General features: G+C 42.4%; 1 protein-coding gene across 1 annotated transcript in view; it reads right to left on the reverse strand.

Annotated features, from left to right (window-relative positions):
* Nucleotides 1-19,324, reverse strand: part of LOC121866150 — a 200,464-nt gene extending 181,140 nt beyond the window's left edge. Inside the window, exon 1 of the mRNA XM_042365741.1 lies at nt 19,178-19,324. The gene's annotated coding sequence lies outside the window, so the exon portion shown is untranslated. The remainder of the gene's footprint in view (nt 1-19,177) is intronic.
* Between the last annotated feature and the right edge of the window lie 7,021 nt (nt 19,325-26,345).

Here is a 26,345-nt window from a genome sequence, read left to right on the forward strand (position 1 = left end):
CCAACCATGTGCACCACCTCAGCCATGTGCTACCCCAGCCATGTGCACCACCCAACCATGTGCATCACCCCAAACCATGTACCACCCCAGCCATGTGTATTACCTCAGCCATGTGCACACACCCCCAGCCATGTGTACCTCAACCATGTGCACCACCCCAACCATGTGCAACCATGTGCATCACACAACCATGTGCACCACCCCAGCCATGTGTATTACCCCAACCATGTGCACCACCCAGCCATGTGTATTACCCCAACCATAGGCACCACACAGCCATGTGCACCATCCCAACCATGTGCACCACACCCCAGCCATCTGCCACCCCAGCCATATGCACCATCCCAGCCATGTGCACCACCCCCAGCCATGTACCACCGCAGCCATGTGCCACCCCAGCCATGTGCACTTCCCAACCATGGCCACACCACCCCAACCATGTGCACCAGCAACCATGTGCACCACCCAGCCATGTGCACCACCCAATATGTGCACCACCTCAACCATGTGCACCACACCAACCATGTGTATTACCCCAACCATGTGCACCACCCCAACCATGTGCACCACCCCAGCCATGTGCACCACCCAACCATGTGCACCACCCAACCATGTGCACCACCCAACCATGTCCACCACCCCAACCATGTGCACCACCCCAACCAAGTGCACCAACGCAACCATTTGCACCACCCAACCATGTGCACCACCCCAACCATGTGCGAGACCTCAACCATGTACGTTATGTGCATCATAACCAAATATACACTAAACGCAACCTCTCTTGTGCACATCATGTACACCATCGCCATGTACACCAGTAATTTCCAGCGCCATTAACACATTCACAAATCACCCCTATGTGCACCATTATCACGTACACCACCGCTATCATGTACATCATCACCCTCATGTATACTACCAGTTTCATGTACACCATCAACCTCTATCATGTAAGTCACCACGCACAGGTGTAACACAACATAACCTTGCCACCACAAACAAACACACCTGCACACCTGTTATATGCGCCATACGGTACCTAGCCTCGCCTACCTTACAGCTCTCGTTTCCTGGCCTAAAGGAGACTGGTTCGATACCCGGGCACTCCCAGTCCCTGCACTCAGTTGTTTACACATACAGCCTTAACGGGTCAACATGTTTGTGATACTTGTCGTGGCAAACTCTACATTATATGGAGCAGTGGTCCTCCCCACCCTGCTATATGGCAGCGAGACATGGGTCACATACAGGAGGCACCTCAAGGCACTTGATAACTTTCACCAACGTAATCTACGTTCCATCCTCTGTGTTCGCTGGGAAAACAAGAGAACAAATGCCAGTATTCTTGCTGACACGAACTGTAAGAGCATCGAGGCTACCATCATCCATGAACAACTACGCTGGACTGGCCATGTTGCCGCATGGACGACAGTGGACTGCCGAAGCAGCTACTTTACAGTCACCTAACGAATAGTAAACGTAACGCCGGCGGGCAACTGAAAACATATAAGGATAGTCTTAAGACAAACCTGAAAAAGTGCCAAATTGACCCCCTCACCTGGGAGTCGATTACTCCACACCGTAATGCTTAGAGGAGCACCACACGAGAAGGTGTCAATACCTTCGAGTTAACCCGACTGCATAACGTGGAAGACCAGTTCCAATGCCGGAAAGACGGTGCCGCCGCCCCTTCCGCACTAGATGTAGCCCCCCACATGTACAACATCTGTGATCGACCCTGCCGGTCCCGTATCGGCCTCTTTAGTCATCTCAGAACTCACCAACCTAGGTGACATCCTTAATAACTCATATAATTGTATCATAGCTGGATGATCGTCATTCTCGATTCCGAGTGACAGCAAAGTAGTAGTAGTAGTATGTGTGTGTGTGTGTGTGTGTGTGTGTGTGTGTGTGTGTGTGTGTGTGTGTGTGTGTGTGACGAGAGACATACAGCCACACACGAGAACACCTCAGCCAGAAGTGTGAGGATACTAAACCTCTTATAGAGAGACAAGTGTAAACGTGGCCGCCCGGATGAAGTGTGACAATATACGAGTATATTAACATAGTCACCACGCAGTGTACCGAGTCCATAACCCAGCAATCACATGATTTCTTGGTCTCCTTATATGATAAATAAACTCTGTAATTGTCAATTTTACCACATAAAGACCACTCAATCAATCAATCAATCCTGAGGGTTGGCGACCATGACCCTCCACACCAAACATTTATGGACTGTTTATACCAATCCTAGATCCTATGTTCCTCCCTTGGTGCTCCTGGGGACCTGACGAACACTTGTGTGACGTCACTCCAATAACTAGGTATGGGATGCACAATAAACTAGCCCTTGTCTGTAATAAAGCTCTCACACACACACACACACATACATACACACACACACACACACACACACACACACACACACTGCATATTAATCACATGCAAAAGAGACCTAAAACCTGGCAAAGTCCATGAATCTATAATATACGTCTATAAACTGGTGCAGGAGGTGGGCGAGATAGACACCAGGATATAGTATGACGAATGAGAGAGAGAGTATATTATCGAGAGAACGGGACGTGTACACAGTATGGTTCACCTGTACATTATGGTTCCACTGTACATGTATGGTTCACCTGGTACCAGTATGGTTCACATGAACGGTATGGTTCACATGTATGGTATGGTTCACCTGTACAGTATGGTTCACCTGTACAGTATGGTTCACCTGTACATTATGGTTCACTTGTACAGTATGGTTCACCTGTACAGTATGGTTCACCTGTATTGTATGAATCACCTGTACAGTATGGTTCACCTGTACAGTATGGTTCACCTGTACAGTATGGTTCACCTGTACAGTATGGTTCACTTGTATGGTATGGTTCACCTGTACAGTATGGTATGGTTCACCTGTACAGTATGGTTCACCTGTATTGTATGAATCACCTGTACAGTATGGTTCACCTGTACAGTATGGTTCACTTGTACAGTATGGTTCACCTGAGGGTAAACTGAAGCAAGAATGACCTCAGCAACCACACCTGAGGGTAAACTGAAGCAAGAATGACCTCTTTAACCACACTACCTAACAAGCAGGAGTGAACCACGCATCACCTACCACACCCGTGATTGATGATTGATGAGTTCTGTTCCAACTTCAATTTGTTGATTAGCACAGGAACCAATTTAATTTAATTCAATTTCATTTTTGTTAAACATATTTCTCTCTCACCTGTATGTGATGCATGAGACATATGGCTGGAAATAAACCTTGAGACATAGTGATTGTTGCATATTAAGTGGGATATATTAATTGAGATATATTTATTATTGAAGTGGGACAAATTTTGGGGTTTCTTTCAGACATACTGCTGAGTCATGCGCCCCCCCTCCCTCCAAAGAAAAAAATTATCTCTCACATAAATCGGCGATGACTCTGGGAGGTGTGGAGAGAGAGAGAGAGGAGAGAGAGAGAGGAGAGAGGAGAGAGAGAGAGAGAGAGAGAGAGAGAGAGAGAGAGAGAGACCCACTAATCAAGGGGACATAGAATAATAATATACGAGCTTTAACAGGATAAAAAAAAAATATTACCAGACATCAAGAATTTCAATACATGTGTTAATGATTATAAGAACAACTTGTTAATGTTTTCAAACGTAATACATTATGGGATTATGGGAAGTATATAGTTCTTTGTGGTTGAGGAGTATATGATAAACTAGACACCCACTAACAAGCCACCACCCCCCCCCCCCCCCAAAAATGGTACAATACTACAAAAATCACAAATTATGTATGAGAAACACCAAACTTGTATCACCATCAAAAGACACATAAATAAATCAAAAGAAAGTCATCAGTCGTATAGTGATCTATATCAATTATTATCATCAGACGTTAAACAAACAAAAAATACAAAAAAAATACGTAAAATAAAGGAAAGACACCAAGAATTGTATAAAATATGTAAATTTATGCAAATGAGTGGAACCGTCTAATTTCCCCTTGGAGAATCGGAAATATACAGTAGGATAAATTATAAAAAAAAAACCTAGTGACCAGAGCAGACCTGTAGACACCACGAATTAAACAAAACAGCTGTGTACTGTCTATAATCTCACTCCATCATACAATTAAAGAGGAAAGTTTAGTAGAAGAATAAAATGAATCCAAGGAACTAAAATATTAAAAGAAAGAATCAAAATTAAGGGAAAAAACCACAATACTGTACTGAGTTTATTTCCAAGAGACACATTTGGTGAATTACGGTCAGGAGTAAATATTCCCCTGTTGTCTTTAATATATTTTCTTGGGACGAATAAAGAGAGAAGTAAATAAATTCGAGCTTTAACCACTAAATGGAGTCCAGTCTACAAATTAAGGAAAGAGTCTGCAGAATTAACCTACGAATCACTAAATTTTAAGAGAAATGTTAATCTTGGATGTATTTCCTCACCTCATTGCCCGTATTTCCTCACCAAACCCAACCTAACCTAACCTAATCATCACATAACCTAACCTAACCCAACCTAACCCAACCTATAACCTAACCTAACCTAACCTAAGTAATTTGTTTGTCACTTATATCTTTACTATATTATTATCATTTGACCCCTTAACTTGGATTCACCAGCCGGAAGTTATGGTAGCTTAAGGTAGATACATAAATCAATCTATAATTTGGCAGATCATATACCACTGTGTTTAGTGTGTGTGTGTGTGTGAGTGTGTGTGTGTGTGTGTGTGTGTGTGTGTGTGTGTGTGTGTGTGTGTGTGTGTGTGTGTGTGTATGTGTGTGTGTGTGTGTGTGTGTGTGTGTAAAATAAACAGATATATAAGGAGACACACACACACACACACACCTATTACACAAATATATTCACGACCTATCACTATAAATCCTCCCCAACCCCACCCCCACCCACAACCCAACCCCGACGACGTCTTAAGGCTCTCTGCGGGCCTTATACTTAAAGGAGGAACTGCGCCTTGTAAGTTAGTGAATCGCATTTACAAAAAACAAAGGAGAATATGTGTACTGTGTTCCTCGTGAATATGCAAATCGAATTTCATGGTGATGTGCTGAAAAACGAGAGAGAGAGAGAGAGAGAGAGAGAGAGAGAGAGAGAGAGAGAGAGAGAGAGAGAGAGAGAGAGAGAGAGAGAGAGAGAGAGAGAGAGCAAACAGAAAAAGAAAATTAGAGAGCAAAAAGAAAAATGAGTATAGAGTGAAAGGGGGGCAAAAATACAAGAAAAGGGAGAATGGAGAGAATGAGAGAGAAAGAGAGATAAGAGAGAGGAAAACCCGAGAAAAAGAGAGAAAGGGGAGTGGAGATAATGTATTAAGTATATTTATGTGAGAAGAAGAGAGTGTGTGTGCATTAAAGAGAGAGAGAGAGAGAGAGATAAAAAGAACCTTTATTTTTTCTCTAAATTCACACAAAAAATTATCAATTTAAAATACGATAACTGTAAAAATGTGTCTTAAGGTAACCCCACAACAACACATCTATGAGTGTCTTAAGGTAACCCCACAACAACACATCTATGAGTGTCTTAAGGTAACCCCACAACAACACATCTATAGGTGTCTTAAGGTAACCCACAACAACACATCTATGAGGTGTCTTAAGGTAACCCCACAACAACACGTCTATATGAGTGTCTTAGGTAACCACAACAACACATCTATGAGTGTCTTAGGTAACCCCACAACAGCTTACATCTATGAGTGTCTTAAGGTAACCTGCAACAACACACATCTATGAGTGTCTTAAGGTAACCCCACAACAACACATCTATGAGTGTTCTTAAGGTAACCCACAACAACACATCTATGAGTGTCTTAAAGGTAACCCCACAACAACATCTATATGGAGTGTCTTAAGGTAACCCCACAGCAACACATCTATGAGTGTCTTAAGGTAACCTCACAACAACACATCTATGAGTGTCTTAAGGTAACCCCACAACAACACACATCTATAGGTGTCTTAGGTAACCCACAACCAACACATCTATAGGTGTCTTAAGGTAACCCCCACAACAACACATCTATGAGTGTCTTAAGGTAACCCCACAACAACACATCTATGAGTGTCTTAAGGTAACCCCACAACAACACATCTATGAGTGTCTTAAGGTAACCCCACAACAACACATCTATGAGTGTCTTAAGGAGTGAAGAGTGTCTTAAGGTAACCCACGAAAACACATCTATGAGTGTCTTAAGGTAACCTCACAACAACACATCTATGAGTGTCTTAAGGTAACCACAACAACACATCTATGAGTGTCTTAAGGTAACCCCACAACAACACATCTATGAGTGTCTTAAGGTAACCCACAACAACAACACATCTATGAGTGTCTTAAAGGTAACCTCACAACAACACATCTATGAGTGTCTTAAGGTAACCCCACAACAACACATCTATGAGTGTCTTAAAAGGTAACCCCACAACAACACATCTATGAGTGTCTTGGGTAACCCCACAACAACACATCTAGGTGTGTAAGGTAACCCCACAACAACACATCTATGAGTGTCTTAGGTAACCCCACAACAAACATCTATGAGTGTCTTAAGGTAACCCCACAGCAACACATCTATGAGTGTCTTAGGTAACCTCACAACAACACGTCTATGAGTGTCTTAAGGTAACCCCACAACAACACATCTATGAGTGTCTTAAGGTAACCCCACAACAACATCTATGAGTGTCTTAAGGTAACCCCACAACAACACATCTATAGGGTGTCTTAAGGTAACCCACAACAACACATCTATGAGTGTCTTAAGGTAACCCCACAGCAACACATCTATGAGTGTCTTAAGGTAACCTCACAACAACATCACTTGAGTGTCTTAAGGTAACCTTTTAACAACCCGTCTATGAGAGTGTCTTAAAGGTAACCCCACAGCAACACATCTATGAGTGTCTTAAAGGTAACACTCACAACAAAAACACATCTATGAGTGTCTTAAGGTAACACCACAACAACACATCATAGTGTCTTAAGGTAACCTCACAACAACACATCTATATGAGTGTCTTAAGGTAACTACAGCAACACATCTATGAGTGTCTTAAGGTAACACCACAACAACACATCTATGAGTGTCTTAAGGTAACCCCAACAACACATCTATAAGGTGTGCTTAAGGTAACCCCACAACAACACATCTGAGTGTCTTAAGGTAACCTCACAACAACACATCTATATGAGTGTCTTAAGGTAACCCCACAACAACACATCTATGAGTGTCTTAAGGTAACCCCACAACAACACATCTATGAGTGTCTTAAGGTAACCCCACAACAACACATCTATGAGTGTCTTAAGGTAACCCCACAACAACACATCTATGAGTGTCTTAAGGTAACCTCACAACAACACATCTATGAGTGTCTTAAGGTAACCCCACAACAACACATCTATGAGTGTCTTAAGGTAACCCCACAACAACACATCTATGAGTGTCTTAAGGTAACCTCACAACAACACATCTATGAGTGTCTTAAGGTAACCCCACAACAGCACATCTATGAGTGTCTTAAGGTAACCTCACAACAACACGTCTATGAGTGTCTTAAGGTAACCCCACAACACAATAAAAATAACATCGATAATACCAAAAACGGTAATACACGTCATACCTTCTAACGATAAATCACTAAATCTTTAAAGAAAATCAACTAAGGCATTTTAAGTATTATTCTTTAGTACGACATTCATTCTACATCATTCTAGAAAGATATACAAAGACTTACAAGCTCTCTTTCACATATACAATACAGATAGACCAGACGATATCATCAAATGGTAGAACGTTTACTTAACACAGGTACTGCAATTTACCTGCCAATTTTTACTAACCTACTGTCCAATAACCACCAGATACTAGTATAAAATGCACAATATTACCACATAACTGCCAAATACTACCACATACCTGACAAATACTACCACATACCTGCCAAATACTACCACATAACTGCCAAATACTACCAACTGAACCACATAACTGCCAAATACTATATGACATAACTGCCAAATACTACCAACTGAACCACATACCTGCCAAATACTACCACATAACTGCCAAATACTACCAACTGAACCACATACCTGCCAAATACTACCACATAACTACCAAATACTACCAACTGAACCACATAACTGCCAAATACTACCACATAACTACCAAATACTACCAACTGAACCACATAACTGCCAAATACTATCACATAACTGCCAAATACTACCACATAACTGCCAAATACTACCACATACTATGCAATACTACCACATAATATAAAACACACACTTTACGGTTTAAGGTCGGCAGTAAGACAAGCCCGCGGACGTTCTTGATTACTCGAGAGTCACGCGGCGTCCTCAGAAAACGTGGGAATGTGTTATATTATTGGACTCTTGTTTACATGTCGCGAATTTTCTCATCGTTCAAATTCTTTAGAAAGGATTATTTTTATTGAATCGTTGTGTGGAGATAATTATTATTGTTGTTCTGTTGCGTTGAAGTTTTTATAATGCTATTGGTATTAGTAGTAGTAGTTGTAGTAGCACCTTACAGCAAATATGTTGAAGGAAATCTGCCGGGATGTCATGGTAGAACCGACCCTCCTTCCATTGGATGGTGAGATCTTCCAAAAAAGGACTTCAAACACATCTAACGAAGCCCGGGTTGACGTCAGTGCTCGAGGATCCTGGACGCGGGGACAGCGAGCTTTCTTCGACATCAGGATTTTTGATCCCATGGCCGCATGTCACCGTAACCTAGCTCTCGATGCTGCACATAGGAGGAACGAGAACGACAAGATAAGGGCATATGGGGAGAGAATCCAAAACGTTGATCAAGGCAGCTTCATTCCTCTAGTGTTCACAACCTCTGGTGAGATGGGACCAAGTGCAAGATGTTTCTACGCCAGACTCGCGGAGGTGATTTCCGAACAGAAGCAGCAGCCCAGAAGTTATGTTACAGCCTGGATGAGATGTCGACTGTCTTTCTCTCTCCTTCGATCGGCTTTGCTCTGCCTCAGGGGAACGAGAGCTTCTGCCCCAATTCAGACAACTGCTGCAGATATCGACTATGAGGCAACAGTCACTGAATGCTGCATAGATCTGCGGCTCAACTAACTCAACACAGCTAGGATAGCTACTTTTCTAATAGGATATTTAATTTTAAGGTAATAAAATGGCGGCGAAGGTGTGGCTATTAGGGGAGGCTGGAGGCCACGTTTAAAAAAGTTGTAGTAGTAGAAGTAGAAGTAGTTGTTGTAGTTCTTGTTGTATATTATAGTTATTATTATTATTAATATTATTATTATTATTATTATTATTATACTGTTCTTATTTTCCTTCTGCTTTTTATTATTGCCATTAGCAGTGTAGATAATGAGTAGTATGTAGGAGATGTGTGATGGTATGTGGCTTATATATGGTTATACTGGTTAAGTACTAGGTAGAAAATTGGATAAGTATGTGGTAGTATTAGTAAGTATGTGGTAGTATTGGGTAAGGGTGCACATTGGCTAGTAAACAGTAGTAGTATGTGGTAGTAAATGGTTAATGCGAGATAGTATGTGGTAAGATCTAGCAAGAAATGTGTTATTTGATTGTATGAGAGTATTAGGCAAGAATCTGGTAATATGGGTAGTGTTAGGCACGAATGTTTTTTTTTTTATGGGATAGCCCACCCGGGCACAGATCACTGACCCACACCAGGGCCGGGGGGGGGCGAAATATAATAATAATAATAATAATAATAATAATAATAATAATAATAATAATAATAATAATAAATAATAATAATAATAATAATAATAATAATAATAATAATAATAATAATAATAATAATAATAATATTAATAATAAATAATACTAAATAATAATAATAATAATAATTCAGATAAGTAAGATTTGATAATAAAAAATACAAAAAAAATAAAAATATTAAAATAATAACATAATAAAAATAATAATAATAATAATAATAATAATAATAATAATAATAATAATAATAATAATAATAATAATAAAAATAATAAAGAACCACAAAGAAATACAAAATGAAAAAAAAATCAAAAGTGAGGAACAATATATGTATGTTGTGTTGTCAATAGTAAGAGAAACAATTGAGACCCTGCAATTGTGTGTAAATGAGGCAGAAAGTCAGATCAGCAACCTGGGACTTGGTCACAATTTTCGTGATGCCATGTGGCAACAAGATCTACCACAGACAACACATTATGTTTCCAATATCTTCCCAGGCGGTAGTACCTCCCTGTTTGGTAGCTGCCTACTACCTGGCGTACTACTCTGGGTAGTAGAGCTAATATTACGCAAGTATGTGGGAAGTATGGTGTGTTTGGCAAGCATGAGATAGTAAGAGGCAGTATCAGGTAGACATGGAGCAGTATTTGGCAAGCATGTGGTACTATGGTAGTATGAAGTAGTATTTGGCAAATATGAGGTAGTATGAGGTAATTTTAGGCAAATATGAGGTATTATGGAGCAGTATTTGGCAAGTATGTGGTAAATCGTTCGCCGAAGATCGTGACAACATAATTCTGTACATGTGGTAGGACATTAAGGTAAATCCAGACCATACTGCCCTAACGTAACGTAAAGTAACGTAACGTAACGTAACGTAACCTAACATAACCTAACCTAAACTAATCGCTTTGGCGTCTGAAAATAATTAATGGAAACAATAGAGGTTCGATACGAGGGTGACCTGAAACATATACGGGAACATACAGGTGGCCGAAACATACAGGTGGTCGAAACATACAGGTGGTCGAAACATACAGGTGGTCGAAACATACAGGTGGTCGAAACATACAGGTGGTCGAACCATACAGGTGGTCGAAACATACAGGTGGTCGAAAGAGGCAGGTGGTCGGAAACATACAGGTGGCTGAAACATAAGGTGGTCGAAACACAGGTGGTCGAAACACACAGGTGGTCGAAACACACAGGTGGTCGAAACACACAGGTGGTCGAAACACACAGGTGGTCGGGAAACCTGGTCGTCGAAACATACAGGTGGCTTTGAAACATATGGTCGAACCACAGGCGGTCGAAACATACAGGTGGTTGATGGCACACAGGTGGTCGGAAACATGCGGGTGGTCAAAACATGCTGGTGGGTGGGCGAAATACAGGTGGTCGAAACATACAGGTGGTCGAACAAAATACAGGTGGTCGAAAACATACAGGTGGCTTCGGAAACAAAGGTGGTCGAACCATACAGGTGGTCGAAACATACAGGTGGTCGAAACATAAGGTGGTCGAAACATACAGGTGGTCGAACCATACAGGTGGTCGAAACATACAGGTGGTCGAAACATAAGGTGGTCGAAACATACAGGTGGTCGAAACATACGGGGATTAAAACATACAGGTGGTCGAAACATACAGGTGGTCGAAACATACGGGGATTAAAACATACAGGTGGTCGAAACATACAGGTGGTCGAAACATACGGGGATTGAAACATATGGTCCAAACGTTCAGGGAGTCGAAACGCAAGAAGACCGACACTGAAACGAATATGGATCGAAACTAGTCCAAATGCACAGGACCGCCACGTACAGGGCTCAAAAAAATCTACGTAGGTCTCGAAGCTTACTGAGCAGAAACATAATCTCCATATACTCATTTCAAACATTATCCAGTTGTTGTTGTTGCTGTTGTTATTGTTGTTGTAATGGATAAAGGCGATATAATTCCTCGAGTCCAAATTCACAAGGATTAAATATTTCCTCGTAACTGAAGAAATAAAAAAATATATATAACTAGAATAATTGATTTGTGCTTATATAAAAAAAATATATATCGTCCAAATATAATCAACATTACTCGGTGACGTTAACTAAATGCGTTCAGTTAATACCAGTTAGGATACAGTACAATAATATGGTAGATAATTTTTTGGTGCGTTAATAGTTAAGGGAGAGCCTAGGTATAATTGTTAGGTTATTTATGAATAATTGTTTTGGTGTTCTATCATAAGTCGACCAACTTGATACATTCTTACGGTTTCAGTTACGAGAAATATTAATCTTACAGACTTTCTTTATCATTCTGTACCCAGGGATCGTTCAACACCGTTCACTATGTTTTAATTTTTTCCCCCACTAAAATACTGTACAACTATCTTCAATATCCAGACACAATCAAGCTGCTTAATACTGAGTAACACGTATGGTGTTTTCCTCCTTGGTTACCTTCACATATTAATTATCAATAAACTTCAGGTAACACAACACAGGTAAAGAAAACAGGTAACACAACACAGGTAAGGACAGGACAGGTAACACAACACAGGTAAAGATAAGACAGGTAACACAACACAGGTAAAGGTAGGACAGGTAACACAACACAGGTAAAGGAAGGACAGATAACACAACACAGGTAACACAACACAGGTAAAGGAAGGACAGGTAAATACAACACAGGTAAAAGACAGGACAGGTAAATACAACACAGGTAAAGGAAGGACAGGTAACACAACACAGGTAATGGAAGGACAGGTAACACAACACAGGTAAACATAGGTAACACAACACAGGTAAAGACAGAGGACAGGTAACACACAACACAGGTAAAGGAAGGACAGGTAAATACAGCAGGTAATGGAAGGACAGGTAACACAACACAGGTAATGGAAGGGACAGGTAACACAACACAGGTAAAGACAGGACAGGTAACACAACACAGGTAAAGGAAGGACAGCTAACACAACACAGGTAACACAACACAGGTAAAGAAAACAGGTAACAAACACAGGTAAAGACAGGACAGGTAACACAACACAGGTAAAGACAGGACAGGTAACACAACACAGGTAAAGGAAGGACAGAACACAACACAGGTAAAGGCAGGACAGGTAACACAACACAGGTTAAAGATAAGACAGGTAACACAACACAGGTAAAGGAAGGACAGGTAACACAACACAGGTAAAGGAAGGACAGGAACACAACACAGGTAAATGGGGACAGGTAACACAACACAGGTAAGGAAGGACAACAAAAAGGAAGGACATAACAACAGGTAAAGGAAGGACAGGAACACAACACAGGTAAAGGCAGGAAGGTAACACAACACAGGTAAAGACAGGACAGGTAACACAACACAGGTAAGGAAGGACAGGTAACACAACACAGGTAAGGAAGGACAGGTAACACAACACAGGTAAATGAAGGACAGGTAACACAACACAGGTAAGATAAGACAGGTAACACAACACAGGTAAAGGAAGGTAACACAACACAGGTAAAAGAAGGACAGGAACACAACACAGGTAAAGACACAACACAGGTAAGGAAGGACAGGTAACACAACACAGGTAAAGACAGGACAGGTAACACAACATACAGGTAACACAACACAGGTAAAGACAGGACAGGTAACAAAACACAGGTAAAGACAGGACAGTAACAAAATACAGGTAAAGGGAAGTAACACAACACAGGTAAAGACAGGACAGGTAACACAACACAGGTAACACAACACAGGTAAAGACAGGACAGGTAACACAACACAGGTAAAGGAAGGACAAAAACAGGTAACACAACACAGGTAAAGGCAGGACAGGTAACACAACACAGGTAAAGGAAGGACAGGTAACACAACACAGGTAAACAACACAGGTAACACAACACAGGTAAAGACAGGACAGGTAACACAACACAGGTAAAGGAAGGACAGGTAACACAACACAGGTAAGGAAGGACAGGTAACACAACACAGGTAACAAACAACACAGGTAATGGAAGGACAGGTAACACAACACAGGTAAAGACAGGACAGGTAACACAACACAGGTAAAGCAGGACAGGTAACACAAACACAGGTAACAACACAGAGAAGGACAGGTAACACAACACAGGTAAAGACAGGACAGGTAACACAACACAGGTAAAGGAAGGACAGGTAACACAACACAGGTAAAGGAAAGACAGGTAACACAGCACAGGTAAAGGTAGACAGGTAACACAACACAGGTAAAGACAGGACAGTAACAACACAGGTAAAGGAAGGACAGGTAACACACAGGTAACACAACACAGGTAAAGAGCAGGACAGGTAACACAACACAGGTAAAGGAAGGACAGGTAACACAACACAGGTAAACCGAAGACAGGTAACACAACAGGTAACACAACACAGGTAAAGGAAGGACAGGTAACACAACACAGGTAAAGGAAGGACAGTAACAAAACACAGGTAACACAACACAGGTAACACAACACAGGTTAACACAACACAGGTAACACAACACAGGTAAAGACAGGACAGGTAACACAACACACAGGGTAAAGACAGGACAGGTAACACAACACAGGAAGGAAGGGACAGGTAACACAACACAGGTAAAGGAAGGACAGGTAACACAACACAGGTAACACAACACAGGTAAAGGAAGGACAGGTAACACAACACAGGTGTAACACAACAAAGGTAACACAACAGAAGACAGGACAGGTGGTAACAACACAGGTAAAGGAAGGACAGGTAACACAACACAGGTAACACAACACAGGTAAAGACAGGACAGGTAACACAACAGGTGCTAACACAAAACATGCAACACAGCATAAACAACTCAACACAGGCATAAACACTCAGCACAGGTAGCACAACACATGAACACAAAAACAGGTAACACAACACATGATCTACCTAGTATAAGACACACACGAACAGTGACCTAACTTAAGCGATAACTACACCGTAATGATTTAAGTTCATCAGCAGGTTTATGGTGAGACACTCACGCAACATTGAGGAGTTGAGTGCGCACGCCTGCCACGCACGCGCGGACGCTATAGATCATGCTGAGATTCCCGGACACACAAACACCTCACATATGGTGGCTTAGTGGCCGTATGTGTGTTGGTTATATTTGTATATATCTGTCTTATCTATCAGTATATAATAACTTGAAGTGTATATTTGTATGAACACACACACACACACACACATAAAAAAAAAAAAAAAAAAAAAAAAATATATATATATATATATATATATATATATATATATATATATATATATATATATATATATATATATATATATATATATATATATATATATATATATATATATATATATATATTACACAGATACTGTAGACGTTGAAAAAGATGTGTTTAATATATACAGTATGTTTGTGTCTATATAGGAGAAAATTCCAATAATTAGTCTCATAGCAATCAAAACACTCCCTCCTCCCTACACTCTCTCCTCCCTACACTCCCTCCTCCCTGCACTCTCCTCCCACACTCCCTCCCTCCCCACACCTCCTCCCACCCTCCCTCCTCCCCACACTCCTCCTCCCCCACCCCCTCCCCCTCCCCACACTCCCCTCCTCCCCACCCTCCCTCCTCCCCACACCTCCCTCTCCCCCACACACCCTCCTCCTCCCCACACCCCCTCCCTCCACACTCCCTCCCCACACCCCTCCTCCCACACCCTCCTCCCCACACTCCCTCCCCACACTCCCTCTCTCCCCACACCTCCCTCCCCCCACACTCCCTCCCTCCCCACCCTCCCTCCCTCCCCACACCCTCCCCACACCCCCCTCCCTCCCACACCCCCTCCCCACACTCCTCCTCCCCACACTCCCTCCACCCCTCCCCTCCTCCTCCCCTCCCCACACTCCTTCCCCACACTCCCTCCACTTACACTCCCTCCTCCCCACACCTCCCCTCCCTCCCCACACTCCCCCTCCTCCCCACACCCCCTCCTCCCCACACCCTCCCTCCCCACACTCTCTCCACCCCACCCCCTCCTCCCCACACTCCCTCCCCACACCTCCTCCCCACCCCTCCTCCCCACCCCCTCCCTCCCCCACCCTCCCCTCCCCCCACACCCCCTCCTCCCACACCCTCCCCTCCTACACCCCTCCCTCCCCACACCCCTCCCCTCCCCACTCCCTCACAACCCACACTCCCTCCCCACACTCCCCTCCTCCCTACACTCCCTCCTCCCTACACTCACCTCCTCCCACACTCCCTCCTCCCCACACTCCCTCCTCCCCACACCTCCCTCCCCCCACACCCCCTCCTCCCCACACCCCTCCCTCCCCACACTCCCTCCCTCCCCACACTCCTCCTCCCTCCCCCACACCCCCCCTCCCTACACCCCTCTCCCCCACCCTCCCTCCTCCCCATACTCCCTCCTCCCCACACCCCCTCCCTCCCCACATCCCTTCCTCCCTATACCCCCTCCCCCTCCCCCACCTCTCCTTCCCAATCCTCCTTTCCCACACTCCCTCCCTCCCTCCCACACCTCTCCCTCCCTACACTCCCTCCCCTCCCTACACTCCCTCCCTCCCTACAATCCCCACCCTCATCCCTACACTCTCTCCTCCCCACACCCCTCCTCCCTCACACCTCCTCTACACTCCTCCTCCCCCACCCCTCCCTCCCCTACACCCCCTCCCCCTCCCCACACTCCCTCCCTACAATCCCCACCCTCCCTCCTCCCTACACCCTCTCCTCCCCACACCCTCTCCTCCCCACACTCCCTCTTCCCCACTCCCTCCTCCCCACCCCCTCCCCTACACCCTCCCTCCCTACACCCTCCCACACTCCCTCCTCCCCACACCCTCTCCTCCCTATACTCCCTCCCACATACACAGGTCACGCCTTACACCTCTACCACACTCCCTCCACACACACACATGAGCCCCATCCTTCCCCACAACTCTACCACATTGTCGCCTCCACACACACACACACACACACACACACACACACACACACACACACACACCTCCTGCCTCATCGTACTACCTTTGGACAAAATCCCATTGAACAACCTCACAAAAAAATTCTGCCTCCTAATTTACCGCTTGAAAAAAATGAACCGGACACTTCCTCTGGACAGTAGCTTTAAGGACAAAATTTATCCGGACATATTTCCATTGGACAAAATCTCATCATGTTAAGTTTAACTCTTAATACCTTGTCAGGGTTAAGTTAAGTTATGCTAAATTTGGTTAGATTCGGTTAAGTCCAATTAGGATTTGGTTTGGTTACGATAAGTTGGGATATATAAACTTACTTTGGTTAGGTTAAGTTAGGATTAAGTTCAATGCGGTTAAGTTGTGTTAGCTGAGGTCTAGTTAGCTTTAGTTCCATTAGGTTAAGTTAGGTTAAGTTAATCAAGGCTAAGCCATGTTAAGTTAAGTTTGGGTGATGAGCTTAAGCTATTTTACACGGGCTTTAGGTTAGGTCCTGTTAGGTTAACTTAAGTTGCTAAGGTCGCCTTGAATTAAGTTAGGTCAGGTGAATTTCGGCGAGGTTAATAATAGGTTAGGTTAGGTTAGGTAACATTTGGTTCAACAACTGGTAAAGATAATTCATTGGCTGCGATACGTTACGCTGGAAGAAAAAATATAACTTCCCTCAAATGCAAATAACATCTTTTAGTCAGGTCACGACGGGCGGACATTCGGCTAACCTAATAAAAAAAAGATTATGATTAACCCCTTCAGTAAGATGATTTAACCCTTTGAGTACGATAATTTAACCCTTTGAGTACAATGATTTAACCTTTTGAGTACGATGGTTTAACCCCCGAGTAAAATTATTTACTCCTTTGAGTACGACGATCTAACACCTTTTAGAACAATTATTTTACTTAACCCTTTGATTACGGTGATTTAACCCCTTGATTAAGACTATTTAACCCCTTGATTATGAATACTTAACCCTTTGAGTACGATTATTTAACCCTTTGAATACGATAACTTCTTCACGTAAGATGATTTAACTTCTTGATCATGACGATTTAACCCCTTGAGTACCATGATTTAACCCCTTGAGTACCATGATTTAACCTCTCTGAATACGATGATTTAATCCCTTAAATACGATGTCATCATACAAATAGGAACTGATCATTGCATTCGAAGTGTTACGACATCGTACTCGAGGGATTAAGACATCGTACTCAAGAGGTTAAGACATCGTACTCAAGAGGTTAAGACATCCTACTCAAGAGGTTAAGACATCGTACTCAAGAGGTTAAGACATCGTACTCAAGAGGTCAAGACATCCTACTCATCGGGTAAATCTGGGTTACTCAATGGTAGTTATCAAACACTATTACATGTCAAACGTCTGGTTTTCCCTTCCCATGTTCGAAAAGTTTAGCCGAAACACCCTGTCAGAACGTTCGATAAGTCGTACCAATATGTGGTGTTGGTAATGTTCGAAAAGTCGTACCAATATGTGCTGTTAGATGTTCGAAAAGTCGTCCCAATATGTGTTGGTTCGAAAAGTCGTACCAGTATGTGTTGGTTGTTCGAGAAGTCGTATCAATATGCGTTGGTTGTTCGAAAAGTCGTACCAATATGTGCTGTTAGACGTTCGAAAAGTCGTATCGATATGTGCAGTTGGTATTGTTCGAAAAGTTGAGACAAAAAACAACAACATTAATATTGTTCGAAATTTTGATGAAAGAAGCACTGTGTAAGACTTAAATTGGAAATAATGACACGATACGTAATTTTGGGTCAGCGCTCAGGTAAAGCACTCATCACACACCTTCCTCGCCAACACCTGTTAACAACGCCATCTTTATAGGTGAATTGTACGTCAGTTACGGTCAGCCCACCATTATACTGTGTACCAGGAACACCTGTACAACATACCATAAACACTTGTACAGACACGCACTCATCCACGACGGCCTACGCCACACATGCTAATCAGCGGCACCAGCTTGACTGGAGTACACACACACACACACACTCCTAACCTACTGAAACACGTAACACCATTTCACAGCTTTTTCAGCAGTATATCAGCTAAAACAGTACGTATAGTAAGACTGTATATTAGTATTATAGTTTTAGAGACTCGACAATTGGTTAAATGTTGTTAAAAATATTGAAAAGTGAGTTTTAGGATGGTTGGTGGGCCGGACACCTTAACAGATGTTTGGTGTATCTCCGTACTGGTGGACTAAACAACCTCACCCACACAACACCGTTTGTTGACATTGTGACGCACACGGTGACCTGTACACCTCATGCAGTGACTTACGCGGGCTGGGAAAAAGTAGAGGAGTGAGACAGACACACACTGTTAGGCTAGACTGGTACAGTTAGTTACCTCTCCTCAGTCGCCCTCCGGTCAGGTGCTCACCACGACTGGTAAGATGGTGGCGCTGTCAGCCCTGTGTCCCGGATGGTGACGTCACAATATGGCCGCCCTCCTCGCGTGGTTGCCGATTGATTCTCGCCCGTCGCCTCTAACAGCCTGAAATATTTTGGAAAAAAATGGTTATTTGTACCGTTATGAAGACTTAGTATTACGACAATACTGTCATAATAACATATTTTTATCATACAGATGATAATGAAGAACTCAGAGCAGTGTCTTCCCTGAAATAATCCACCCAGACCCGAGTTTCCACCAGTCTACCCCAGATAAAACACCTGACAATATGCGCATTAATCAAAGATTTTATTTTAAAATTCTACCCAGAACTCATCCGAAATTTTAGCGCACTTACAAATAACGCTATACTATTTTCCTTATCCGGGTGACAAAATACGAAGTAAGAGAAAGGTGAATAATCTAAAATAGAAGATAAATAAGTGGTTGGCGACTCAGGCGAGCGGGTCTGTGTGGGCTGGAGTGTAGGCTGATGTAACAGTGTTGCCAGGTATAGGGAAATTTCCCGTTTTCAGGGGAAAATTACCCCTAGAAGGGGAAAAGGGAAAAAATTAAAATTGGTCCAAATCTAGGGAAAATGACATTGAAATAAGGGCATTTTGAAAGAGTACCAAAATATTTCGTCGATGATTCAAGTTTGTGTCAGTCGGCGCTCTTACCCCCACTCTCTCCAACCACAAGGTATTTTGTTCTTTAAACAATCTTGCCAACAAGTTGTTAAACTAACCAAACTACTTCGTTCTGTATTGCGTTGTATTGGCACAATATTAATTTTGTTTACATTCCCCCGCTCCTCTGGTCACCCATCTACACCAGCAGGTCCCCCTCCTCTCTGCTCTTCCCTGTCCCGTGATAGGCTCTGTTTTCATTAGCTCGTAATCTATAGATATATACTGCTGCCGTGTACATTATATCATCTGTACAACCGCCTGAGCTACGACCTCCAAAGAGCTTTCTCAGCTTGCCATGTATCTAAATAAACAACAAAAGTAGAATATCGTACTAAACCAGAAGCATCAACCTCAGCAAAAGCGTATTGGATACAAAAAGGACACGTACAGTCGCTATTAATAAGGCTTGCAGTTGTAAAAAAAATAGAACTGTTCGAGAAATGTAGTTAGTGTACGATATAAAGATGCCAAGTTTAAAAATTGAAAAAATATATACATTATTTGCATTGAACGTTCATCCCAATAGACACGTTAAGTAAATGATATATTTATTTTCAGTCACGCAGGTAATAGCATCAAGTTAACATTCAGATCCTCTCATATTGATAATCACTAATTTAGTACGCTAGTAATGCAAATACTAGCATATGCCTTAACTTTTCTCAAAATACCGTGTTCACAATATATATATATATATATATATATATATATATATATATATATATATATATATATATATATATATATATATATATATATATATGGAAATTTCGTGACAAAAAGTGAATTTTTGAGGGTGCATCATGGAAATTTGGCAGAGGAGACCTGGCAACACTGGTCCAGGAGAACAGTCCGCGCATGGCCGCCGTGTAACGATTTTCTGCTCACATATCTCTACTTTTCATTATTTGATATTTCCGCTAAGGACCATCAATGTATTAAAATATACTAAATAAACCTTCACCATCCTCCAGATGAAATTAAACCAAGAGAGGGATATCACAATCACCGTTTTTCCAGAGCTAATCTTAAACACAGCGAGGGTAGATCGTTGCGGTTGAAAATCTGTCAACAATTTTCACACGTAACCTGTCCCTTGGTGATGTATTAAAATATACTAAATATATTATCTCATGTTCCAGCTTATATTAAACAAAGAGAACGATATTAAAATGAGACATTCTTTTTTTCCTTATCGGAGTAATTTAAACCGAGGGAGAGAGAGAGAGAGCTCGTTGCATCTGAGAATTTTGTAAACTATTTCCACACACCTTCCTAAGTTTATAAATATATTCATTAATTGGAGACACAACAACGTACCAAACTAGCAGCTTTAACCTAAAACAGAGAGATGGCGTCAAAACTTCACTCAGTCTCAACCGTAATAAAGAAATAAACGTATACAAATTAAGGAAGGGAGGAAAGGGGGTTTGAGATTCTAGAGGCTTCACTTAGGGAAACATGGAAGCCCAAGAGGTTTACCGTATGTTTCAAGGCTTCACTGATCTGATGCTTTAGTTATGGTTAGTTTGATTAGGTTAGATTAAGATTGATATGATAAGGTTATAATTGGTTTGTGTTACGTCAGGTAAGATTGGCTTTAGTTAAGTTAAATTAGGTGTGGGTTAGGTTAAGTTTGGTTTATTTTGCAGAGTTAAAGTTACGTAAGGTTTGATTTGGTAAGATAAGGTTTGATTAGGTTTAGATAAGGTGTGGTTAGGTTAAGTTTGGACTGCTCAAGTTAGGTAAAGTTAGGTTTGGTTAAATAAAGTTTGGTTAGGTCAGGTCAGGAAAAAGGTTGGTTTGGATAAGTTAGGGTTTGCAAAGAAAAGTTAGCTTTGGTCAAATTAGGTGTTTTTTTTTTTTACGGGGAATAGCCCACCCGGGCACAGGTCGTCGACCTACAACGGGGCCTAGGGGGTGAAAAAATAAGAGCAAAAAGAAATTAGAAATAAAAATAGAAGAGAAAGACTTAATCTACACCACGAAGATGCCGGAAAACCAGCTTTTTAAAATGAGACAGATTGTAAGAGTATGGAAACACAGAAGAAGGCAGAGCATTCCACAGTTTGGCTGTGTGAGGAAAGAAGGAGGATGTACTATAACGGGTTATTCTAGTGTGACCGACATCCACACAGAAACGGTGGGCACCTCGGGCAAGACGAGTGTTTCGAGCCCACGGCCTTACCGGCGGTACACAGGATGCCAAATCCACCGAACATTGCCTGTTAAAGTACCTGTAAAAGAGAGAGTGAAGCAACATTGCGGCGAAGAGAAAGGGAAGAGAGATTATCAACTGAAGGAGGAGAGTTAATAAGACAAAATGCCTTTGATTCCACCCCATCTGACAGTTGGACAGAAGAGCCACCCCAGATATGAGAGCAGTACTCCAAGTTAGGACTTGAAACAACTGCCCAGGAGTGAAGTAAGGTTTGGTAAGCTTTGGATGGGTTAAGCTAGGCACTCTGTTTTGGTTAGGTTAAGTTAGGTAAGGTTTGGATGGTTAAACTAGGCATTCTTTGGTTTGGTTAGGTTAAGTTAAGTAAGGTCAGGTTAGGTTAAGTTAGGTAAGCTTTGGATGGGTTAAGCTAGGCACTCTGTTTTGGTTAGGTTAAGTTAGGTAAGGTTTGGATGGTTAAGCTAGGCATTCTTTGGTTTGGTTAGGTTAAGTTAAGTAAGGTCAGGTTAGGTTAAGTTAGGTAAGCTTTGGATGGGTTAAGCTAGGCACTCTGTTTTGGTTAGGTTAAGTTAGGTAAGGTTTGGATGGTTAAGCTAGGCATTCTTTGGTTTGGTTAGGTTAAGTTAAGTAAGGTCAGGTTAGGTTAAGTTAGGTAAGCTTTGGATGGGTTAAGCTAGGCACTCTGTTTTGGTTAGGTTAAGTTAGGTAAGGTTTGGATGGTTAAGCTAGGCATTCTTTGGTTTGGTTAGGTTAAGTTAAGTAAGGTCAGGTTAGGTTAAGTTAGTTAAGGTCAGGTTAGGTTAAGTTAGGTAAGGTCAGGTTAGGTCAAAAGAACGAAACATGTCACAGGAGAGCGAAACGCACTTAAATTATTGATCGCTGGCGGCGGAGCTCGTAACCTTAACTTGGTGTTAGTGAAGGACCCACCGAGCCCCTGCCTAATTAAGTGACGAATACCTGGACAGACAAACACACCTTGTAGGGTACACGTTGTGGTGGTGGTAGTTGTGGTTGTGATGGTGGTAGTTGTGGTTGTGTTGGTGGTAGTTTTGGTTGTGATGGTGGCAGTTGTGGTTGTGGTGGACGTGATCTCTGGTATTTACAGCTCGCTTGGTTTGCAAATTAACACCCAGAAGACTGAGATTTTTGTCCAGCCCATTGTTCCACCAATAGAAGCACCGCAATTCTACATTAATGGAGATCCTATGAAAATAGTAAACCATTTTAAGTAACTTGGTAGCACTCTCACACCCACCTGCTCACTGGATATGGAAATTCAAACCAGAATCAATTAGCCTCGGCTGCATTTGGACGTTTGAGAACAAGTCTTTTTCAAAAATGACCTCAAATACGGAACGAAGACTGCAGTTTATCTCGCGGTCTGTATATCTACATTATTATATGCCTTAGAAACCTGGACGCCCTCCAGACGCCATATCCAAATGCTGGAAAACTTCCACACTAGATGCCTTAAGCGTATCTTTGGAATATCCTGGGAAGACAGAGTGACTCATGAAGAACTATATCGTCGCTCAAACACGACCACCATTGAAACCACGCTAGCCAAAAGACACTTGCGCTGGCGTGGACATGTTATCAGGATGCCAGACCACCGGCTTCCAAGACAAATATTACATGGCAAGCTCTCACATGGAAACCGGTCGGCGGGAGGACAGAAACAGAGATATAAGGACCACTCTAAAACTCTACTCAAGTGCTGTAATATACAACCAAATTCACTGGAGCAACTAGCTTCAGACCGTTCCTTATGGCGCTCAATAAAACGAGCCCAACGACATCAGAGGGCTCAAGGCATAATTCCTCTCAATGAACAACATCCCTGTCACCTATGCAACAAGATCTGTGCCTCCAGGATTGGACTCCATAGTCATCTACGGTGGCATCAGAAGAATAACACATAACTCATCAATCATCTCATCTGGAGCAACGTAGTCATCAACTTCAATGGACTGCAAGTAAGTGGTTATGATGGTGATATTAGTGGTTGTGATAGTAATAATTGTGGTTGTGATGGTGGTAGTTGTGGTTGTGGTGGAAGAAATTGTGATTGTGGTGGTGGTAATAGCGGTGGTAGTTTTGGTTGTGATGGTGGTAGTTGTGTTCGTTGTACCTGTAATTATGATGGTGGTATTTGTGATTGTGATATTTATGGTTGTAATAGGGGTAGCACCATCAGTATCACAACAATCACCACCATCACAACTATCACCACCATCACAACCATCACCACCATCACAACAATCACCGCCATCACAACCATCACAACAATCACATCAATCACCACCATCACAACCATCACAACAATCACCACCATCACAACCATCACAACAATCACCACCATCACAACTATCACCACCATCACAACCATCACCACCATCACAACCATCACAACTATCACCACCATCACAACCATCACCATCACAATTATCATCACCACCATCACCACAATTCCCAGCTACACCATCCGACCCACAATCACTACCACCTATTTTATCATCAACACAACCACTCCCTCCCTCACTATCAACACCAACACCATCTTTACAACCACTACCACTATCTGCACCACCACCACAATCCCCATCACTACCAGTATCAACACCGCCATAATCACTTTCCTACTCCACCACCAGCGTCACCAACACCAACATATTTACTATCACAACCACAATCCTATCTACCACAACCACACCCTTATCTACCACGATTACCCCCATCCACAACTTTATCTACTACCAACAACATCATAACCGCAATCTTATCTACCACTATTTCCACCAGCCATTCAGCCAGTCAACCAATCAGTCATACGAATCAGTCAGTCAATCAGTTAACTAATCGCAGTTGACTCACTAAATGACCTGTTCCAACACACACACACACACACACACACACACTCTCTTACACTCAAACTTCTGCTAATTACCTACCGACTCCTTTAACAAACTTGCTAATTACAGTCTTGCTAATTACAGTCTTGCCTTACACTGAGCCTTGGGGGAGGGGGGAGAGGGGGGGGTAGGGGAGGGGGTAAGGGGGGGAGGGGGGGAGATACATTAATGATGAGGTCTGTCTGTCTGTCTGTCTCTTTGTTTGTGTTTCTGTCCGAGCGTCCGTCCGAAAGTATTTGACACGCGGTTTCATGGGCTATTGAAAATCTAATACGAGTTATTTGGAAATGTGTGTGTGTGTGTGTGTGTGTGTGTGTGTGTGTGTGTGTGTGTGTGTGTGTGTGTGTGTGTGAGTAACTATGGAATATGGTGGTTGGATGTGCTAAAAAAAATCTACCAATTGGACATGGTTATAGGTGACTAACTATGGCACATGGCGGTAATACTACTCAAAAATGAATCACTTGGACACGTATGTAAGTATAGGATATGGTGGTTATATTGTTAAAATCATTCACTCGGACATGTTGTAGAAGTGGTTCTGGGATATGGCCAACATTAGTCACTTGGACATGCATATTACAGACAAACCTAAGACATGGAAAACAAACCCCTACATTTATCACTTGGACATTCACAACAACAAAAACTAGTTCGAGTAGTAGTTGTGTCACTGGATATACATGGCAACAGCAAGAGGTAATAAAGTTCCCACATGCCTCACCTGGACACGCTGGGGGTGATATAGGGGTCACATGGGGGGGTGAGGGGGAGGGGGGGAAGGTGCCAAATCCTCGTGTTTGTCATCCGCTTTACGACACGTCCTGCCTCCTCATTCCCACAGTTTCCTCCGGTCATTTTCCTCTTAACTGGAAGATGTTGAGAACGTATCTTCACGGGTTCACACTACAACACCCACAAAAAAAAAAAAATATTCTCAAAACTTCGTAAGTTAAATAGCATTATCTCGTATGTTAGGAATATAAGGCAGCATCTATAGTTATACGCTTGAGTCTCAGGATCATTTCGACGCCAATTTTGAACGACACACACACACATATATGAACACCTTTATGAGAACTAAGTTGCACTAAGACTCTACCGTAGCAGGATGTGTTCTTTCATCCCCAGAAATGGAAGAAACATTCAGCGCATGAACCTTTGATGTAATCTGAGGTCTGGTCAGGTGGGTGCCAGTCCAAACGGGTTCCAGTCCTAATATGAGACAGTTCTAATGGGTTCCAGTCCCAATACCCAGTCCTAATGGGTTCCAGTTCTAATTGGCCTCAGTGATAATGTATACGTTCTAATAGGCACCAGTCCTATAGGTTAGGTCAAGT

Source organism: Homarus americanus, unplaced genomic scaffold (assembly GCF_018991925.1).
Source record: "Homarus americanus isolate GMGI-L3 unplaced genomic scaffold, GMGI_Hamer_2.0 scaffold3044, whole genome shotgun sequence".
Taxonomy (NCBI): domain Eukaryota; kingdom Metazoa; phylum Arthropoda; class Malacostraca; order Decapoda; family Nephropidae; genus Homarus; species Homarus americanus.